Source organism: Siniperca chuatsi, linkage group LG22, assembly GCF_020085105.1.
Source record: "Siniperca chuatsi isolate FFG_IHB_CAS linkage group LG22, ASM2008510v1, whole genome shotgun sequence".
Classification (NCBI taxonomy): Eukaryota; Metazoa; Chordata; class Actinopteri; order Centrarchiformes; family Sinipercidae; genus Siniperca; species Siniperca chuatsi.
The window spans coordinates 17,123,655-17,141,758 of NC_058063.1; positions in this window are offsets into that span (position 1 = coordinate 17,123,655).

Here is an 18,104-nt window from a genome sequence, read left to right on the forward strand (position 1 = left end):
TGCCCACGCAAAGGGTCAGAGGGTAGATGTGCTCTCTAGGTACAGATGGTCAGAGAGAAATGAAGTCATTCACATGCTTGTTTGTGCATTTAAAGCAAATCCAAGCATGATGTGTATGTTTGTTAAAGCCACAGTGAAAGGACAAAATTACAAAATATTTAAATATTTCTACTTTATTTTATTTTTTTATATACACTCCCATTGCATTTACTAATTAAAAATAACATTTTGTTATACCAGTAGATGTAAATAAAACTTACTTAAACCTTTAAACTTACGTAGATAAAAACACCTGGACATGGTTTTATATTTTTGCCAATTCTGAGCTCATTCTTTCAGTCAGTATCAAGTGTTATACATCATATGATTCAGGTGAACCTGCCCTTTCTTTCTGGTGCAGTGTAAAGTTACCATCATGCATTAACTTTGTGTGAGCATACCATTTTTGACATTTAAAAAAATGCCCAGTGTTGAATAACTCCATAGTCAACCAGGGAATCCTTGTCCTGGGCATTTTCTTAGTAGACAATCTACACATTTTGGTGCTGTCCTTAAAGTTTGGTCAAGATCACATCTGAGAGTAACTATCAAAGTGTTATATATCATAGGAAAAAAAAAGACCTAATCTGTTGATATGGAAGACTGCAGTCGTTTACTTTTTCAAAAATAAGATTTTTATTCCTCACTTTAAATACAAAAATTTTAATTTGACTTTTGCTGTAACTTCATAGAAGCCCAAATTGGTATCAGGATTTGAAAGAATGTTTACTGTGTAGAAACTGTAATAAAAATACAGGAAATATTTGCGTTTCTCTGGTGTCAAAATAACATTACCTCAAGTTAGCTGTACTCTAATTGACTGCTATTAGTTTAAATACACAGTGTATCAACCTGACGCACTTGTCAATCATAAACGTTATTTTAACCTAAATCAGAGGCATCAGGAAACCACTGGTTTATTACAAAAAACTGACATCATTTCACAATCATTTCTGGTCTCTCATCAAGATTCATGACAGTTTTCTGTGTTTGATTGAGGAAAAAGGTGATACACTATGTGTTTTTGTGGATTCATGTGGAATAGCTGACACACCAGTGTCAAGTATGTCGTATTTCTGTGCACGCGTCAGGCATGCATGTGGAGTGTATTTTGGAAGACCTGATCTCAGTGGAGAACAGAGATGGAAACATGGAATGAGACAGAAAGAGAGATGTAAGCAAAGAGACTCAGAGACCGTTTGAGATCATGTCAGCTATTAGTTTACAATGAGAAAGGGGGGGAGGGTGGCTATTAATAACAGTGTGTAATATGATCAGTCTTCTCCCCCTGCCAGCATGGTGTGTCAGAGGGTGGGTGTGCCTATTTAGATGCCAGTGAGGGTGTGCAGGGGTTGGGCACTGGTTGAGGGTCTCTACTACACAGATCATCATCATGATAGTGTGAGGTTTCAGGTATTAAATATTTCTCTCCTTGTATGTGGTTTGTAAAATTGAGCATTGATGTGTTGATATTTTTGACCTGCCTTAGTTAGCTTAGAGGTAGTGTCATAGATTTCATTAGTTCTATAAAATAATGGTCCTATCTGATCACATTAAAGGGAACTCCAGCCATTTAGTATTGCATTTCCATAAAGTTGGGGGCATGATGCATGCAAAAATATCAATTTCAGATTGTTATTTTTTTACTTTTTGTTTCTTTATCTTTTTTTTTTTTTTTTTGTTGTCTTCAAGCCCAGACTTGACAAAGCCCCCCAGATCCAAAGTGCTACTCAGCCTTTTAAATGAAAGAATTGAGCCACATATTCATGTTTTAATAGGGAATATATTTACTTTATGCACATGTTGTAATTTTTGAATCCTTTTTCAAGTTAAAAATGTCAAGTTCAAGTTTAATTTAATCTTTCAAGCATCCGATCTTAGCATGATGGCAACGCAGCAAAACTAGTCCATATTTAACCTCTTAAACCCCACTGACACACCTATGGGTCAGGCTGATTCTTGGGAAATGTGTGTAAAATGATGCATAAGACATCTAGATATATTTCCATTTCTAGTCTGTATGTGGTCTTGGGTTTGAATATTTCACTCAGTGGAAATATACAGTATATACATATATCCATCCATCCATTTTCTACCGCTTGGTCCCGTTAGGGGTCGCGGGTGACTGGAGCCTATCCCAGTGACTTTGGGCCTTAGGCAGGGATTTTTTTAGTTTAAAAGACGATTAAATTAAACTTGAACTTAAATTTGAATTAATATAAAAAAGCACATTTTTTATCTTGTATTTTAACTTTTTAAAATACTATTTATATCTGTGTGTATCTGTCATCAGTCAGTGTAGAATAAGGTGATTTTACCAACCTTAAAGTAAATTAAGGGAAAACAGACACTGTAGAGATCTCACATTATACCTGATGCTTGTTCCATTGGTGCTGCTTGTCTGTATGTCTCAAAAAAATAATTTCTTCCCTTTTTCAGCTGTCAGAAAGTACAAGAATGATCTGGCAGCAGGCTGACTGAAAGGCTTTGGGTTACACTTATCAACTTTGTATCAAATATTTTGAGATACGAGGGGTATTTGAGTGGCTGCTGCAGTAATAGCAGACAACTGCAGGAGTTCATGCTGACAGAGAGTGGAAGAGACTTGACACAGAGATGCAAGCAGACTTCACACACTTCACATGCTGTATTCAGCATCTAACATCTGTCATCATGGAGAATAAGGTTTAAATGAGACTTTCACTGCCTCTGAGAGCTGACATTTTCCCTTAAATATTAACAGATTTGTGACCCATAGCAACAGCTGATACTGCCTTCTTCATTTAATTACTTTCTGAATAGGCAGTATGTATATCTGTGTGTGTGTCGATGCATGTGTGTGACCGAGTGACCCCCCCCAATTGTTGTACCTCTGAGGTAAACAGCCCCCTCCTCTGGCAGTTGCACTCATAAACCTCAGTGCTTGTGCATTATTACAAGTCCATCTTCTCCCTCTCAAACCTCCTTCACCCTCTTTTCAAATCGACTCCAGCAAGATGAGTAATAACAAGCATCCGTACGGTTTGTGCCGAGTCATTAAACTGTGTGTGTGTGTGTGTGTGTGTGTGTGTGTGCTGTTGCTACGGTGACTAGAAGGTCGACTCAAACAGCTCGCTCTATCAGATGAGAAAGCACAACACACACTACCGCAAAGATGTCTCATGTAGAGGTGAAAGAAGAAGTTGATGAGGTGAAATTGAAATTAAATGAATAAAGTCCATCCATCAGTCCCAATTAATGCAGATACATTTTTTTGGTTTTTGTTTTGTAAAAAGAGCCCTTGAAATATAAAAACATTTTTTTTTAAATGCTAATTTATCTAGTTTTTATTACTTTTTCAGACTATTTTTTTATGTTTTAAAGACCTCAATTCATCAGCTAAGATGTTCATGGTTGTATCACAGTGTTTATTGCTTTGTCCCTTTACAGTAATGATTGAATTGGTTCTGGTTAGAGACCGTCACCCCACAGTGTGTCTCCGCAGGGTGATGAAAGGCCTCCATGTTGTACGTCACCTCCTCCACCAGAGGGTGAGAATGTGACACGTCTGATTTGAGGCGCTAATGAGATCTAAAGGCTCCATCGCAGGGAGACAGAGTCCGGGAGAGGGGGGAGGTGCAAAATGTAATGGGAGAGGAGAAAATTAGGTGAGAGAGCGAGGGAGCGAGAAGAGAGGGAGAGTCATGAGAAGAAGAGGAAACGAAGGAACAACATGCACATGATGAAGATGGGGGGAGAAATTAAATAAGCGAGTAGAAAACAGGAAAATGTGCCTGTGTGACTAATAACTAGGCAGTAATTGTGTGTGTATAATAAGTGAAGGGTAATCACACACTAAGACTCACCAGATTGCACCACTACTTATTACTTATATTGTTACATTCTGTAAACCCACTTGGTACTTCACACTTATTTTATTTTATACTTATATTCACCTGGTACTTAATTTATTTTCTGACCTGTTTTTATAGTGTATTGTATTATATTTTTTGCTAGTACTTTCTCCTGTGTGCACTGACGTAAAGGCGAGCTGCTGCAACAAGATTCTGATTCTGAGATTAGTGTAAAATGAGCACACATACATCTGAGACACAAAAACACACGCACACTACAATGCAAATGTTCAAAAACAGGGTAAAATGACTTAAGCGCTATATTTCACTTACAATTTCTCAAATCTGATCATCATTTTAAAGATGTCTATAATTTGAAAATCATGACATCTGTTCTTTCTGTAATGATATATGATTTAAAACAGTGTTTAGTTGTGGCGCATAATATTTAATGGGAAACTGTGAGCTAATAACCCCCTGGTGGGCTTGATTCAGCATCTTCTCTGGAAGCTTCAAAAAGCAATGACAAGAAACAATTTGAAAATTGAGGTTTGATTTTGGAATCAAAGTGAAACAGACAAACATAAGCACTGCAGCTAAATGTGCAACTGATATAATGTACCTCTCATTTCAAGCATAAATATCGTTGGCTAATGTCTAACGTGATATCAGAATTATGAATTAAGGGATTCTGACAGCGTGGGAAAGTATAATTGATAGAGAAGATTAGAATAGCAGGAACACACCTGCACTGCTGACCTTACTTAAAAGCATCATACAAACAGAAGTACAGTAGTCAAGTTACAGTAGTGTCAACCTGAGGAGCAAATATCTGCCTTTCTGGAGAGTTGACGCAGGTCAGCACCGCAGGTCAACCTGCAATGACACATCAACGCCTTAACCAAAATTAGTGAGTCACCTCAATGTCTTTGCAGCCAAACATTGTTCAAAGCTTCAGAGATCCCAAGTTTCCAAAAAATACCATATATTTCAGGCTGGATTTTGGAGTAATGTGCATAAAATGACACAATACATGGAGATATATTTCCATTTGATGGGAAGGGGCAGCCATATAAACAACATGGAGTATTTGGTTTGAGTATTTCACCCATACTTTATCATACAGATGGAACACAAGAATACTATGTTCATTTAAAGGTCCAGTGTGTAACATTTAGGAGGAGCTATTGGCAGAAATGGAATAAAATATTTATTATATTTATTTTATTTATAAGTTTTTCATTAGTGTATACTCACCTAAATGTAGGAATCATTGTGTTTTCATTACCTTGAAATAAGCCATTTTTATCTACAGAGGTATTGGGTCCCCTTCCACAGAGGTTGCCAAGTTGCACCGCCATGTTTCTACAGTAGCCCAGAACAGACAAACCAAACATTGGCTCTAGATAGGGCTTTTTGTCTTTTTCACGAGTTTCGCAGCCACCGTAGTTTCTCCTACACGCTTGGAAGGGGAGGGTGAGGCGAGCGGTATTCAAATGGTTGCAAACTGTAATTTCACCACAAGATGCCACTAAATCCTACTCACAGTTGTTAACACAGTTCTTAAAATAAAGCATAATGCAATTCAGCCATGAGGCACTTCTACATTTTACACTTTAAAATTCAGCCATGGAGGTTGCTGCTTGGTATATCAATGCTGACACAAGTATCCTGCAGGCGATCAGAGAACAGCAGTGGGCGTACACATATGACACCAACCTGTTGAAATCACTTTTTTTCCCTCTTCTGAATCACATCAACATACTGCAGCTGACAAGATTTGAGATTTAACATGTTTGGTAAAATATTTGTTTGACTTGTAGTTTATTAAATCTGCCAAATCACACACGCATTGCCACCTCCCACCAGGACCGGTCTGGCCCTGGTGCCCGCTCCCTCTCTGTCCCACACCCACAGTCAGTATGCTGGCATAAATGTTGCTAAGCATCTCCACATGCAAACAACACTCTCTCCTGCTCTGAGACACACACTAACATGCCAGGAAGTTTAGAAAACCACAGAATAGGATGCATGTAAAAGCAGACTGTCCAAAAGAAGGTTAAATAAACCCATGGATGCACAACACAATTATTACCTTTAGTTTTTATTCTGTATTGCTACTGTTTTACTGTATGTAAAGCACTTTATAAACATTGTTTTTAGAAAAGTGCTATACAAATAAAGTTATTATTATTATTATTCAAATGCACAGATAAACATGAAAACATACATAAAGGCACACCCAAAAACACACACATACGTATATCTCTCTTGGTAGAAGTGGTGAGTTGGCACACAGTGTGAAACACAGGCCATCCTCTCAGTACTGGTGTCCAAGCAACCAGAGAGGGCAGAAAAGAGTGCACTCTCTCACACACACACACACACACAAATGCACACACAACATCAAGGACACATATACACAGAGATTCTTTGACGTGGAATTTTATATTATTAGCAGTTAAGGTCTTGACATTTCCAGAAGAATAGAGGAAAGGGAGTGTGCAGCAGCTGTGAGTGAGACAATTTTTTTACAGTTCAGCAATCCTAGTCTTTCAGGTGAGACACTTTGAATGGCTGTCAGACTTCTCCTGTCTTCCAGGATGGCACTCAGCTGTGAATGAAAAGGCAGTGCAGTTTAACTTTATGCAAGATTCAACACTTCACTGCAGTGTCAAATAAGACTCAAGGTCTGAATTTGCCTCAGTGCAGTTCAAAAACAGAAGTTGCAGACACAATAAAAGGTAGCATGCTGCAGAGTAGAAGTAACTATATTTTTTCAAATTATTTTAAATTTAAATGTTATTTTCATTTTTTTTTTATCAAATGGCAGATAGACAAAGTAAGTGACTAGTGAACATGGTGGATCATAGAGACTAAATACAGAGCTAAAAGAGGGTGAATAATGGACTTACATTCATCAGGTGGCCAGAAACATGACCCCAAATGAATGATATTGCTCCATAACTGCTGGATGTGTAAATAAGCAACTGTTTGCTAGCAAGTTCACCATATCCACTTAAAAGGTGATGATATGGCAATATTGTGTTCACAACTTGTTTCTGCTGCCCCCAAGTGGCCAACAAAGTCAGTTATTGCAGTTTTAAGATTTATTTTTTTACTCACCTACATAAGAACAAGTTTGTCTTTGACCCTGGAGCATACACCCGTGTCTGCAATATTTTAATGGCAAAAATATTTGAGCATTTAATATTGCAGGTATTCCAAAAAAAAAAAATTTGATTTACCTCCACACATTTTAAGAAAATTGTGTTTTTGTATTATTACCCCAATTTTTCACTGTGGTGTATCTATATAATATATAATCAAGATGTCATATTACAAAATGAATAACTGTTTTACATAACATCTACACTTTGATTAAAGTTATGTTAAAGAGTAAATGCTATTTTAATCAAATTACTAATATAGCCACTTTATAGCTACTGTATATCTACTTTGCTTCATAGCTAGCTAACATTAGCTTGCTGGCTAACATTAGCTTAACTGTAGCTGTATTGAAGTAGCTAGCTTAGTAACTAAGTAGCATATATTTAGACTCTAATACTTGCAATCATCATTTAATGATGAAAATGCTGAGAAAAAAATATTCCAAACTTACTACAACTACTGCGTGTGTGGAATTCAATTAATTATTAACAGAAAAATTATGAAGATAGGGCATTCTAAGGGCATTAAGTTGTGGAATAAAGATGCAGTCCCAATATTTCATAGGAAACTATTGTTTCCTATGAAGAGGATCAATTAAAACCAGTCAATAAAACCTTATCAAGATATGGTTGACACATTTTCCCCTATTTTTTTTTTTACTTTTAAAAGTTTTTTTATATTTTTGTGCTTGATTACTGGTTTACAAAAATAATTTTAAAATAAGTAAAAAATGAAAATACTTTATTGCTGACATATGGGGCTGCAAAGCGTCATGTTTACAGTTGCCTTGTATTTTTGTTGACGAAGTTGTTTTAGCGCAGTACTGCTGGCTGTGTGCTGCCAACATTTCCAACTGCTTCAGGCTGCGCACTTGGTTTTCTACCACTTTATTTTTCTCACCCAGAATGCACTGGAGAGAATCCCCTAGTCACACATCACCCACGTTGGCCCTGAGGGGACGGCATTTGCATCCACCATGAATATTTGTTAAGTCAGTGAATAAAATGTGAATATAGTGAAATGTAAAGAGAGCGCACACCTAATCAGGGACACTTTGGGGCCTTTACTGCTCATTTTAATAATTTGAGAGCCTTTGTGTCTCGAGCAGAAGTTAATTCTGACTCAAGCGTCTATTCTCGTGCCAATACTGTGAGACCATTTAGTCTCTGTAAAGAAATGTCAATATGAAGAGAGAGTTGGAGAACGTGATGTTTCTTAGTAACCGAAAACCTGACAGACTGATTGATCAAGCTTCAGACCGAACAGTTGGTGTGTGTAGGATGGTATATACAGTATGTGCTGTAGTAAGTGTGTGTGTGTGTGTGTGTGTGTGTGTATGAGCTGTGTTAATCTGTGAAGCAGGGATGTGGCAAGAGACAGTGAGGGAAAATGTATGAGGCAGGGTCAGGGGTTCAGCCTGTTTACAATCAGGATGCGTACAGTCAAGAGAAGAAGCAGATGGCCGTTCAATCAGAATCTTTTAACACCTTTTAGAAAAGATGTGTTTGTGTCACCAGTGACATCAGAACATAATATGATGAAAATGATGGCATGTGAAAATCATGGTAACATATTGTGGCCATGAGTTGATATTATCTAAATCCATCCATCCATCCATCTTCTTCCGCTTATCCGGGGCCGGGTCGCGGGGGCAGCAGTCTAAGCAGGGACTCCCAGACTTCCTTCGCCCCAGACACTTCCTCCAGCTCCTCCGGGGGGATCCCGAGGCGTTCCCAGGCCAGCCGAGAGACATAGTCCCTCCAGCGTGTCCTGGGTCTTCCCCGGGGCCGCCTCCCGGTGGGACATGCCCAGAACACCTCCCGAGGGAGGCGTCCAGGAGGCATCCGGATCAGATGCCCTAGCCACCTCAGCTGGCTCCTCTCGACGTGGAGGAGCAGCGGCTAAATAATAAAAAAAATTAAAAGAAAACAAACATTTGCAGAATCGTCCAATATCAACATTCTGTCTGGTGCATGAGTTGGATCTGGTACACTGTAAACCCTAAATTGATACGTGAAGCAGCACCCACCAACGCAACCCCTTGTGTCTTTTAAGATAGGATTGTTTTGGTTTAAACAAACACACAAATAGGTGACCTGCCTAAGCTGTTTTCCCACATTTCACCAATTGCATGCTGGGATGAGTTCCAGCCTGAGGAATAGCACCAAGCTAGAAACCTGTTGCAAAAGAATAACTGCTATTCCAAAACTGTTTTGTGCAACAAGTCTTCAAAATAAAACATATTACAAATCACTGTTGAAAAATAAATCAGTTTTATGATTTGACAGCGCCACAGTGAAAATTAAGTTGTTTTATATTGTGACATGGTTAATGTGTGGTTGGGTGTAGGTACAAAAACCACTTACGTTTAAGGAAACATCATGGTTTGGGTTCAAATATCTACTTTGTTAGAGTTAGGGGACCTTCATCGTCATGGTTACAATTATAAGGATGGTTAAGGTTCGGAAACGATCGCGGTCATGCTTTTAAAAAACAACAACATTGATTTGCGGTTGGAAAGGGAAACAAACAGCTGCCTCTTGTGTTAAAGTCAAATGTTTTGTTGAGCCATCTATCCACCTCGTTCTCCTCCCGAAGAGGATTTTGTCGCTTTCTAAAACTGTCATCTCACTCCCTCCTTTGCTCCCGTCATAATTCCTACAGCCTCCAGGGGGCTTTGTCACTTGAACATAAACATACTGTATGTCGTTTTGGGGCACTTGCTGAAACAACCTCGTGTTTTGTGTTTGTTTGTTTTTTTGGGCCTCTGAGTGCCTGTACTGTGAGCACTAATTGAGAAAATTATATTTCACTTTACCTCTTTCTTCTGTGTTTGGGCTTCATCATCCTCAAGCCCCAGATGAGCAATCAGTATATGGATATGTTTGAGAATGAACATGTTTTTAAAAAGTGCACGTGCTTTGAATTTGAGTGTATTTACATATGCAACTTGTTTTTGCAAGATTCTTTAATTTCACTCAGTTTGCCTGGATCATTTTTTGATTGTTGGTTCTCGGGCGAAGCCCACCCTTGCGTGTTCTAGATTTACAATAATCTTTCTCATTATCTCTCAAATTCACATTGAGACTCTTTTCCCTCTATAAATCTCCTCGGTTGCCGAGCCAAGCCCACTGAAACAGTCATGTGCTTCATGTTTAAAAAGAATGCCACTTCTTTCAAGCCTTTCATCTTTTTAAGAACAAGTTGAATAAATGCACAGAATTTTTCCAACTGCAACCCGTTTTCCACACACAGCTAAAAAATGCAGCAGCCGTTTTGTGTTGTGATTAATGAGCTGTAATCAATACGTCTGCAGGTTTCTGAGCAACACCTAATGTGACAACCCTTTTAGGCCATAATTGCAAATTGTAAGTTGTGCCCTGGCTAACAGGCCTAGAGGGGATGGTATAATTAAGAAACTGCTGGTAATGGATACCAGTTTTATGGATGTCTAAGCCAAACCTGGCCTAATGCAGCTGTGTCTGACAGCAGGGAAATGGTGGAAGCAGAAACACAAATCATAAATACGAAAATGACTAGGGAGAAGAAAAAGTGTTGAGACAAGTGATGTGAATCTGCATTGTCTTTCTTTTTGTCTAAATCAGTTTGTCTTTGTAGATTCGTAGGCTCTTTATGATGTACTTGACATATCTAACAGCTGGAGTGCAATTCAAAAATAAAAGAACACAAAGACGGAAGATGGATAAAGACTCAAGGAGTTTACCTTCCAGCTGGGGATGATTGGATGGTGATTTGCCTAATGACAATGAAAGAGAAACCCCAGAAAGATCCTTATTTTTATGTTAACAAAATGTGTCACAGATTGTAATGTCATGCGTGATGAGCTCATGTTATGACATGGTACACAAATAAAAATCCTTTCGTTTATTCAGTCATTACTCATCACAGCACCAGACAACGTCACCGGGATGCAATTAACAAACCACGCTGAGGAGTCACGACCGTCTGACACATTTAGACGAGGCTGGAGTATTTCAGGAGAGGGCAAACAAAGCCCTGAATGACTCAAGTCACCCCTGAGGAGATTTGGATTTGGACTCGCGACCATCATTTTTATCTCAAAATTCACTCATCTTATCAGGCTTAATCAGAAAGTGTGGGCAGCAGTTAATTCCTACTGAAAGATTGTATGTTGAAGGCATATATTGGGGACTTTTTTCATCAAGGTTATCAAAACAATTATCCAACATTCATGTGTCACCAGAGAGAAACAAGTGCTGCTTGAACTAAATTCCTGCATCTTCTTTCTTGTTGTTTCATGTATCCACTAATGCTGTCTCATACAATTTAACTTGAAAATCTGTGTGTCATTTACTGTATCCACCCTGAACGCTATTAAAGAAACAGCCATGAGCAATATAAAATGTACTTCTAGGCACTTTTTAGGATGTATGTTTACTGTATATGTCTGTTGATAACATAATGTTGAGATATTTTCTGTGTATATACCATCTGGTTTTGAATTTAAAAGATAAATTCAGGCTATTAGAGCTTCGGTCCTATTATCGTAGTTTTGTCTATTGTTTCTATTGGTTACAATAACATCGTACTCACCAAGTTTATTGCTAAAATCTGGGAAAGAGGCCACATTGCTGAAAGCTAAGGAGCAGAGGAGGAAGTCAAGGTGACGTTATAAAAGAGCTAACCTTAACCATGTGTTTATTGTAACCATGACGACAAAGGTCCTTTTAACCTTAACAAAGTAGTTATTTGAACCCAAACAATGATCTGTCCCTAAACCTAAGCAAGTAGTTATTGTCCATAAATCTAACCAAACCTGAACCATAGCGTTGTCATCATAAAACTTTAAAATTTATTTTGCAAAAGTGATTTGTAAAAGCTTTGGAAGGCTGCCAATAGAGACGTCATGTCAGAAAACACCTCTATGTGTTATTCTAGAGACCATGGACAAACAAAAATTAGGAGAACTTGTTGACAAAGTCTGATGTGGCAGGAAGCATGAGCAGTCAGACCATCATACAGGTCGTAAACGAGCCTTTGGTTTAGCTAGATTACCTAAAACTGAGCACACATGAAAGGTGGCTAACAGTCTTTCATTGCACAGGGATACTGTGTGCGCACAACTACAGAACTACTTTGGTAGGTCATAGTTGAACCAGAAGGTTGGTCTACAAACTGTAATGGGTGTTTGAGTAATAATTTTACCGTTCGCCTTTGTTTGACTAACCTGTGGGCTTGTTTGAATCTTGTATGAGTGTCTGATTGCTCGTGATTCTTGCCTTGACAGGCTGCTTTTTAGCGATGTCGCTGTGTTCCTGTTTCCAGCAGTTTACTTGGTGAGTATAATGTCATTATAACTGACATGACTGATGGCTAAAAGCTATGAAAAAACTACAAAAAGAACCAAGATGTAATAAACACAAATTGTCCTTTAATTGAGCGGCACAGCTACATTTACGTGAAAAGCCCCGAGCTCAAAGCAAGAAGTTCACACCTGTTGACTGGTGATTGTGAACAGTAATTGTGTTGTAATTTAAAAGGGCATAATAATCACTGTAATTTTTGATATTGTTTATAGGCAAAATAGTGCTTTTAGTTTTAACATTTAATCACAGAAGCAAGCACAGCAGAAAGCATTAACTGGTGTCATGGTTTAACAAGGAAGGGCAGGGTTGTCTGTGTTATCAACCGGCTGCTTTGTGCGGTTTGTCATTACCACTCAGAGCTGACTGTCTCTGTGTTTATAATGGGTCTGACGCCCTGAGCTGCTGGCCTGCACTTAGTGCTGTTGTTGATTAGAGCTCGGCCTTTAATTTCTGCTGCAGAGTCAGTGTCATCATTTGGAAGGGCATAGAGAGGTGAAAGAGGAGTGGGGATGAGAACAGGAAAGATGCCGAACAATGACATTAGATGAAAATACGGGCAAGCACCTTCCAAGTTTAGTGTGTAAAGGGAAAAAATGTCCATAAGGGAGGATAAAAAAAAACACAGACAGGCAGTGAGTGATGACTGCAGGCAGGTGAGATGGCAGAATGATAAATGACGAAAGTCACCCGCTGGACAACAAAGAAGAAGACGAAGCAGACGGAGTGAGGGATGCAGCGCTATACTGTGTGACAAAATGAGTGCTAAACTGATGGTGTTGCATGTTTTAACCCATTATTAACACTACTTTATATCATTGTTGTACATTTTCTTAATGGGGAACCCCACCACCAGTCTTCTTGGGGTTTAAGACTACAAGTATGAAAATGGAAAAATCTGGGGGTGTGGAATTAGAAAGAAGTGAGTTTACCAGACCTCTGTAGCCCGCTCCTCATATCTGTTTGAGGCTAGCGGCTTGAGACTACATTAGCCGCTACTAGCATAACTGTCTGCGGTTGAGTTGCATTGTAGTTGCCAGGTTTTAACAAAGTAGAAGAATGCATGGAATAAAAAGACAACATCTGTGGTTCTGCTGCATTGATTTTGATCCTTTTTTTTTTTAAACTGTCAATCATGAGTCCAACAATGTTATAGGAGTGCAATGCTAAATCGAGTATGGAGTACTCTTTCAGGCATTTGTTTTTGTTTTTATATTGATGCCCTACTTTCCAGGAAATTCTTTTCAGTACTTGATGAAATCAGCTTGAAACTTGCTTGAGATAGGTAACCAATCACAGAGATTAGATTTAGATCCATCTCTGCTTCAACTGAGCTAACTCCATCCACTGATGAAGTGTAAAATGGTTGAAAGCGCCTGAAAAAACTTGTAAGTGGACTATGAGATGGGATCGTTATGACAAACTACTGTTCCCAAGGTCAATAATGAGCTCAACATTTAGTTAGGCTTACATTTTTCAGAAAATGTGCAGTGCGGTAATGCAGGTGCGAGCAGGACATGCTTTGAAAAATCTGCCTTCATGTAACATAGTTTTTGTTCACTCTGTAGATCTTCATGCCCACTCCTATGTTACTGCTCATGTCTGATTTAATTGGATGTATGTCAATGGTTGCATCAGAGCTATAGCCGGGATTGTAAAAAAAATTCTTATAATATTGAGTTCATGAGCCGTGTGTTTGGATATCTGTGATTGTTGTTATAAAGTTACAAATAGTCTTATTTTTTATGTAAATGTTGAAAAAAAGACATGCATGGGAGCAAAAAGGCAGTCATAGAAAAACACAGTTTATGGTGACTTGTAATAGGCTATACAGTGTTCTTTTTATTTTGTAGAAAAAATAATTTATCTATGACCATTTACTTTCCTAAATATACATGGGTATATAGTCACATAGAGCATGTAATTTGACATGCTGACTGATCATTATCTTGGCAGACGATGGTAACCGTTTGCTAAAAACCCAGCATCCCCCTAAATCCTTGGGACACAATATCAGTGTCCTGACTGGTACACCTCTGTTTTTTTTAACTAAGCAATTCACAGTGACAACACAAATTACGATTTAGGCACTGAACATAGGACAAATATAGGTTATATACCTCAAGGTAGATTTTTTGTTTAACATATCCGCCTGAGCTGGATCAGAAATAGGAAAATATGGCTCCTTGCAACTTCTTCACTCTGATTAACAAACACCAGACCCCTGTCAAAATGTGAAGATAAAAATCCAAATAAGGAAACATTCAGCTGAAATGTGAATGAAGCCTTTAACCAACAGAAAGTAAGAGCAGCAGAATAAGAGATTTCAATGAATGGGGTGCAGTGACTCTGCATTTTCATTGTTTCTCTTTCCACTGACTCATCCCTTTCAATAAGCACATCCACACACAGTGACACAACAGTCCCTCTCTATCTATCTCTCTCCCTCTATGTGGATCTTTTTTCTGTCGTTCCTCCATCCTTTCAGTGTTATCCATCTCCATCCTTTTCCTTGGTTTCTTTTTTTTATCTTCCTGTCAATCGCTCTCTCTCTCTCTCTGTTTCTCTCTCTCTCTCTTCTGTCCTTTCCTCCCTCCTTCCTTTCTCTCCAGCTGAATCCTCACAGTTGTTTTGCTTGGGAGAACTTCCTTTCTGTGGGTCTTTCTTCTCCCCTTCAATAAACGAGCCAGTCTTGTGATGGGAAACAAGAACTTCCCTATTTTAGTCTGCTCTGGGAAAACACACACACAAGCTCAATAACACGCACACACACAGACCCACACACACACACACACACATATATATATATATATATATATATATATATATATATATATATATATATATATATATATATATATATATATATATATATATATATATATATATATATACATATATATATATATATATATATATATATATATATTCATATACACAAACTGTACACACTGTACAGGCACATACACACACAGATTCAGACAACTATACAGTATATGTGCTTTTGTATTAAAATGTGGTTTAACCCAAACTCAGATTTACATGTATGTGTGCATGTGCATGTGAGAGAGAGCGAGAGAGAGAGAGAGAGAGAGAGAGAGCTTGGCTTTGTATTCGATCTGGATCCTGTTTGTCAGTTAGGACGGCCACTTCCACATCCCCAGGATGCAGACACACTCATACGAATACACACATGCTCTCTGTACATTTTATGTGCAAAAACCACATCCAACACAGCAATACATGCAACTTGTCCAATGTCCATGTAAATATTTTTCAGACTACCTGAGATATATTTTTCTAACCCTTTACCAGCCATTCAGACTAAAACTACATGAGCCATATGCATGTGGGACTCATGACATGAGCTGTTGATTTCTGATTTGAATTGACTGAGAATATCAGATTTCCCCCTGTCTTTTTTTCAAGGATAAGGCTGGCATTATACTATTTTTTACTGTCAACTAATTCCAGGATAACTGATGATGTAAATCTTTAAAAACACGCCCAAATATGGAGTTTCATTTTTAAGAAAGGCTCAGTAATTTTCTAAAACGCTGGGCACTGTAGACTAAAGCAAATGTTACTCAAACAGGAGTAAATAGTGCATTTGTTGGGGACTATTTTCATCTGCGGATTAATACACACTGTTGTGTATTTACAGCAGCAGGACGGTGAATGTAGGATTGACTCAAAATGCACTACAGTGTGTGAGTTTAAGCTGAAGGAACAAGACACCCAGTGCAACAGTGTGGCTCATTGATGTGTTTAGTAGTTTTAGACAATGATGGAGGTCTATGGCACAAAGGGTTTAAGCTATTCCAGGTTTTGGATACACAGACAATACTTGTTAGTAGGATCAATTCATTGTTGGTTTATGTCTTTTAATAGGATTTGTTGATGCAAATACAAATAAATAATATCATCAGCCTTATCCTTTAAGTTGTCTGACAATACCATATAATGAATATTCTGTATCAGTTTGTTCCAACTCTTCAATGAAGCTACATGATGTTTATACTGAGTGAAATATTCAAACATGGAACTCCATTATTTCATGGCTGCATCATACAATCAAATTAAAGTATTCTAGATGTCTTGTGCATCATTTTATACACATTTCCCAAAAATTCAGCCTATTTATATTTGGTATCTTTCGAAACGTTGTGTTCTCCACTCCACAAAAAAACATTCTTTGGGTTTGAAGTTTTTACTGACTAGCCCACCGTCACTGAGGCTTAAGGGGTCAAAGAAAGTACACAAATGGACAGTATGAGATTTTTATTTGGTCTTTTGTAAACTGAGCATGTTGTAAAATTCTTATAGAACCGCTAATGGATTAATGCTTCATACTGTGGCAGTGTTTTCTTCACTGCAGTGGCACTGTAAGGTGCCCTTTGTCCACTTACCTTCCTTTTCTATAGTTCAAACTCCATGTGACAGCTTTTTGTTGCTGAAGCAAGCCTGAACAAATGTACTGATGTTAGCAGTAATCTATTTGCTTATACCTGTTGAACATTTGAAAACAATATAATAACTCTCCAACCAACTGTTGCACAATCAGAACAACAGAAAATATTTCATACTAACTGTCTTCATTCATTATTCTCAGTGACAAGACAAAGTTGGTGAGCTCTTTTTCTGTTTGTAATGTTGGGAGCATTTCCATAAACCCCAGCACGCTAATCAACATATGGCCTCCTGGGCAGCCAAAGATCATCAGCTGACTCATACATCACCCACTGAGAGCTATTTGAATATCTGACATGTGAAGTATGAGTTAGAAAAATGTTGTTGTTTTTCACTTTCATACTGATGTATTCGGTTTCTGCCAAATGTTGGCATATAAGTATTTCTTTTTATTAATTATAAAAAGGGAAGTTAACCCTAAACAACATGTGAAAAAGATTGTATTAAAGGCATAAAGAAAGACAAAGAATAATTAGCATCAATTTTAATAGGCAACAGTGGATGCGTGTGTATTTGTGTCATTGTGAGTCCAAAGAGCATTTTCTGTTGCTCCAGTGCAAATGACTGTGTGCTTATTTGCATACATTAACAACAATATGCTTATTGTTTCAGTGAAACCAGCCAGTGAGAGGACTCCATTTCATTTAGCTGGTCACAGGTAGAGGAAGTTTTGACTGTGTGAAGACCTTGTTTTAACAGCTGCAGTGATCATTGTGTTGAGCAACATTCACAATATTTAATTGGATGCCTTTGCTAAATTTCTTTTTTAAATGTTTTTGTCTGCTGCCATTTTTCATCTCTTTGGCTGAACGAAAGTTTGAGTAACATTTAAGTCACATGCTTCATGTACGTCATGATTTATTCGCTAAGTCTGCTTCCATTGCATTTTGTCACATTTCATTTTTATTGATACACCAACTCCACCTCTCCCCCTCAGCCAAGCGTAAAAACTTTTTTGTGATACTTTTTTGTTTTGGAATTTCTGGTGTTTCCACTGAGGCTTTTTTATGCACAAATTGAAAAGGCACATAAAAACAGGTGGATGGAAATGCACTTACAATTAATAAAAGAATGTAAATGTGTTGATTGCATGGCGGTGGGCGATGGCCCACTATCGCTATATATCACAAAATAAATGACAGAATGTAAATACAATTACTATAAGGAATATAATTAAAGTGCAATACGACCTGATCAGTACGATACATGAGTGCGGTAGTGGTGCTATCAACAGTTGAAATTCATC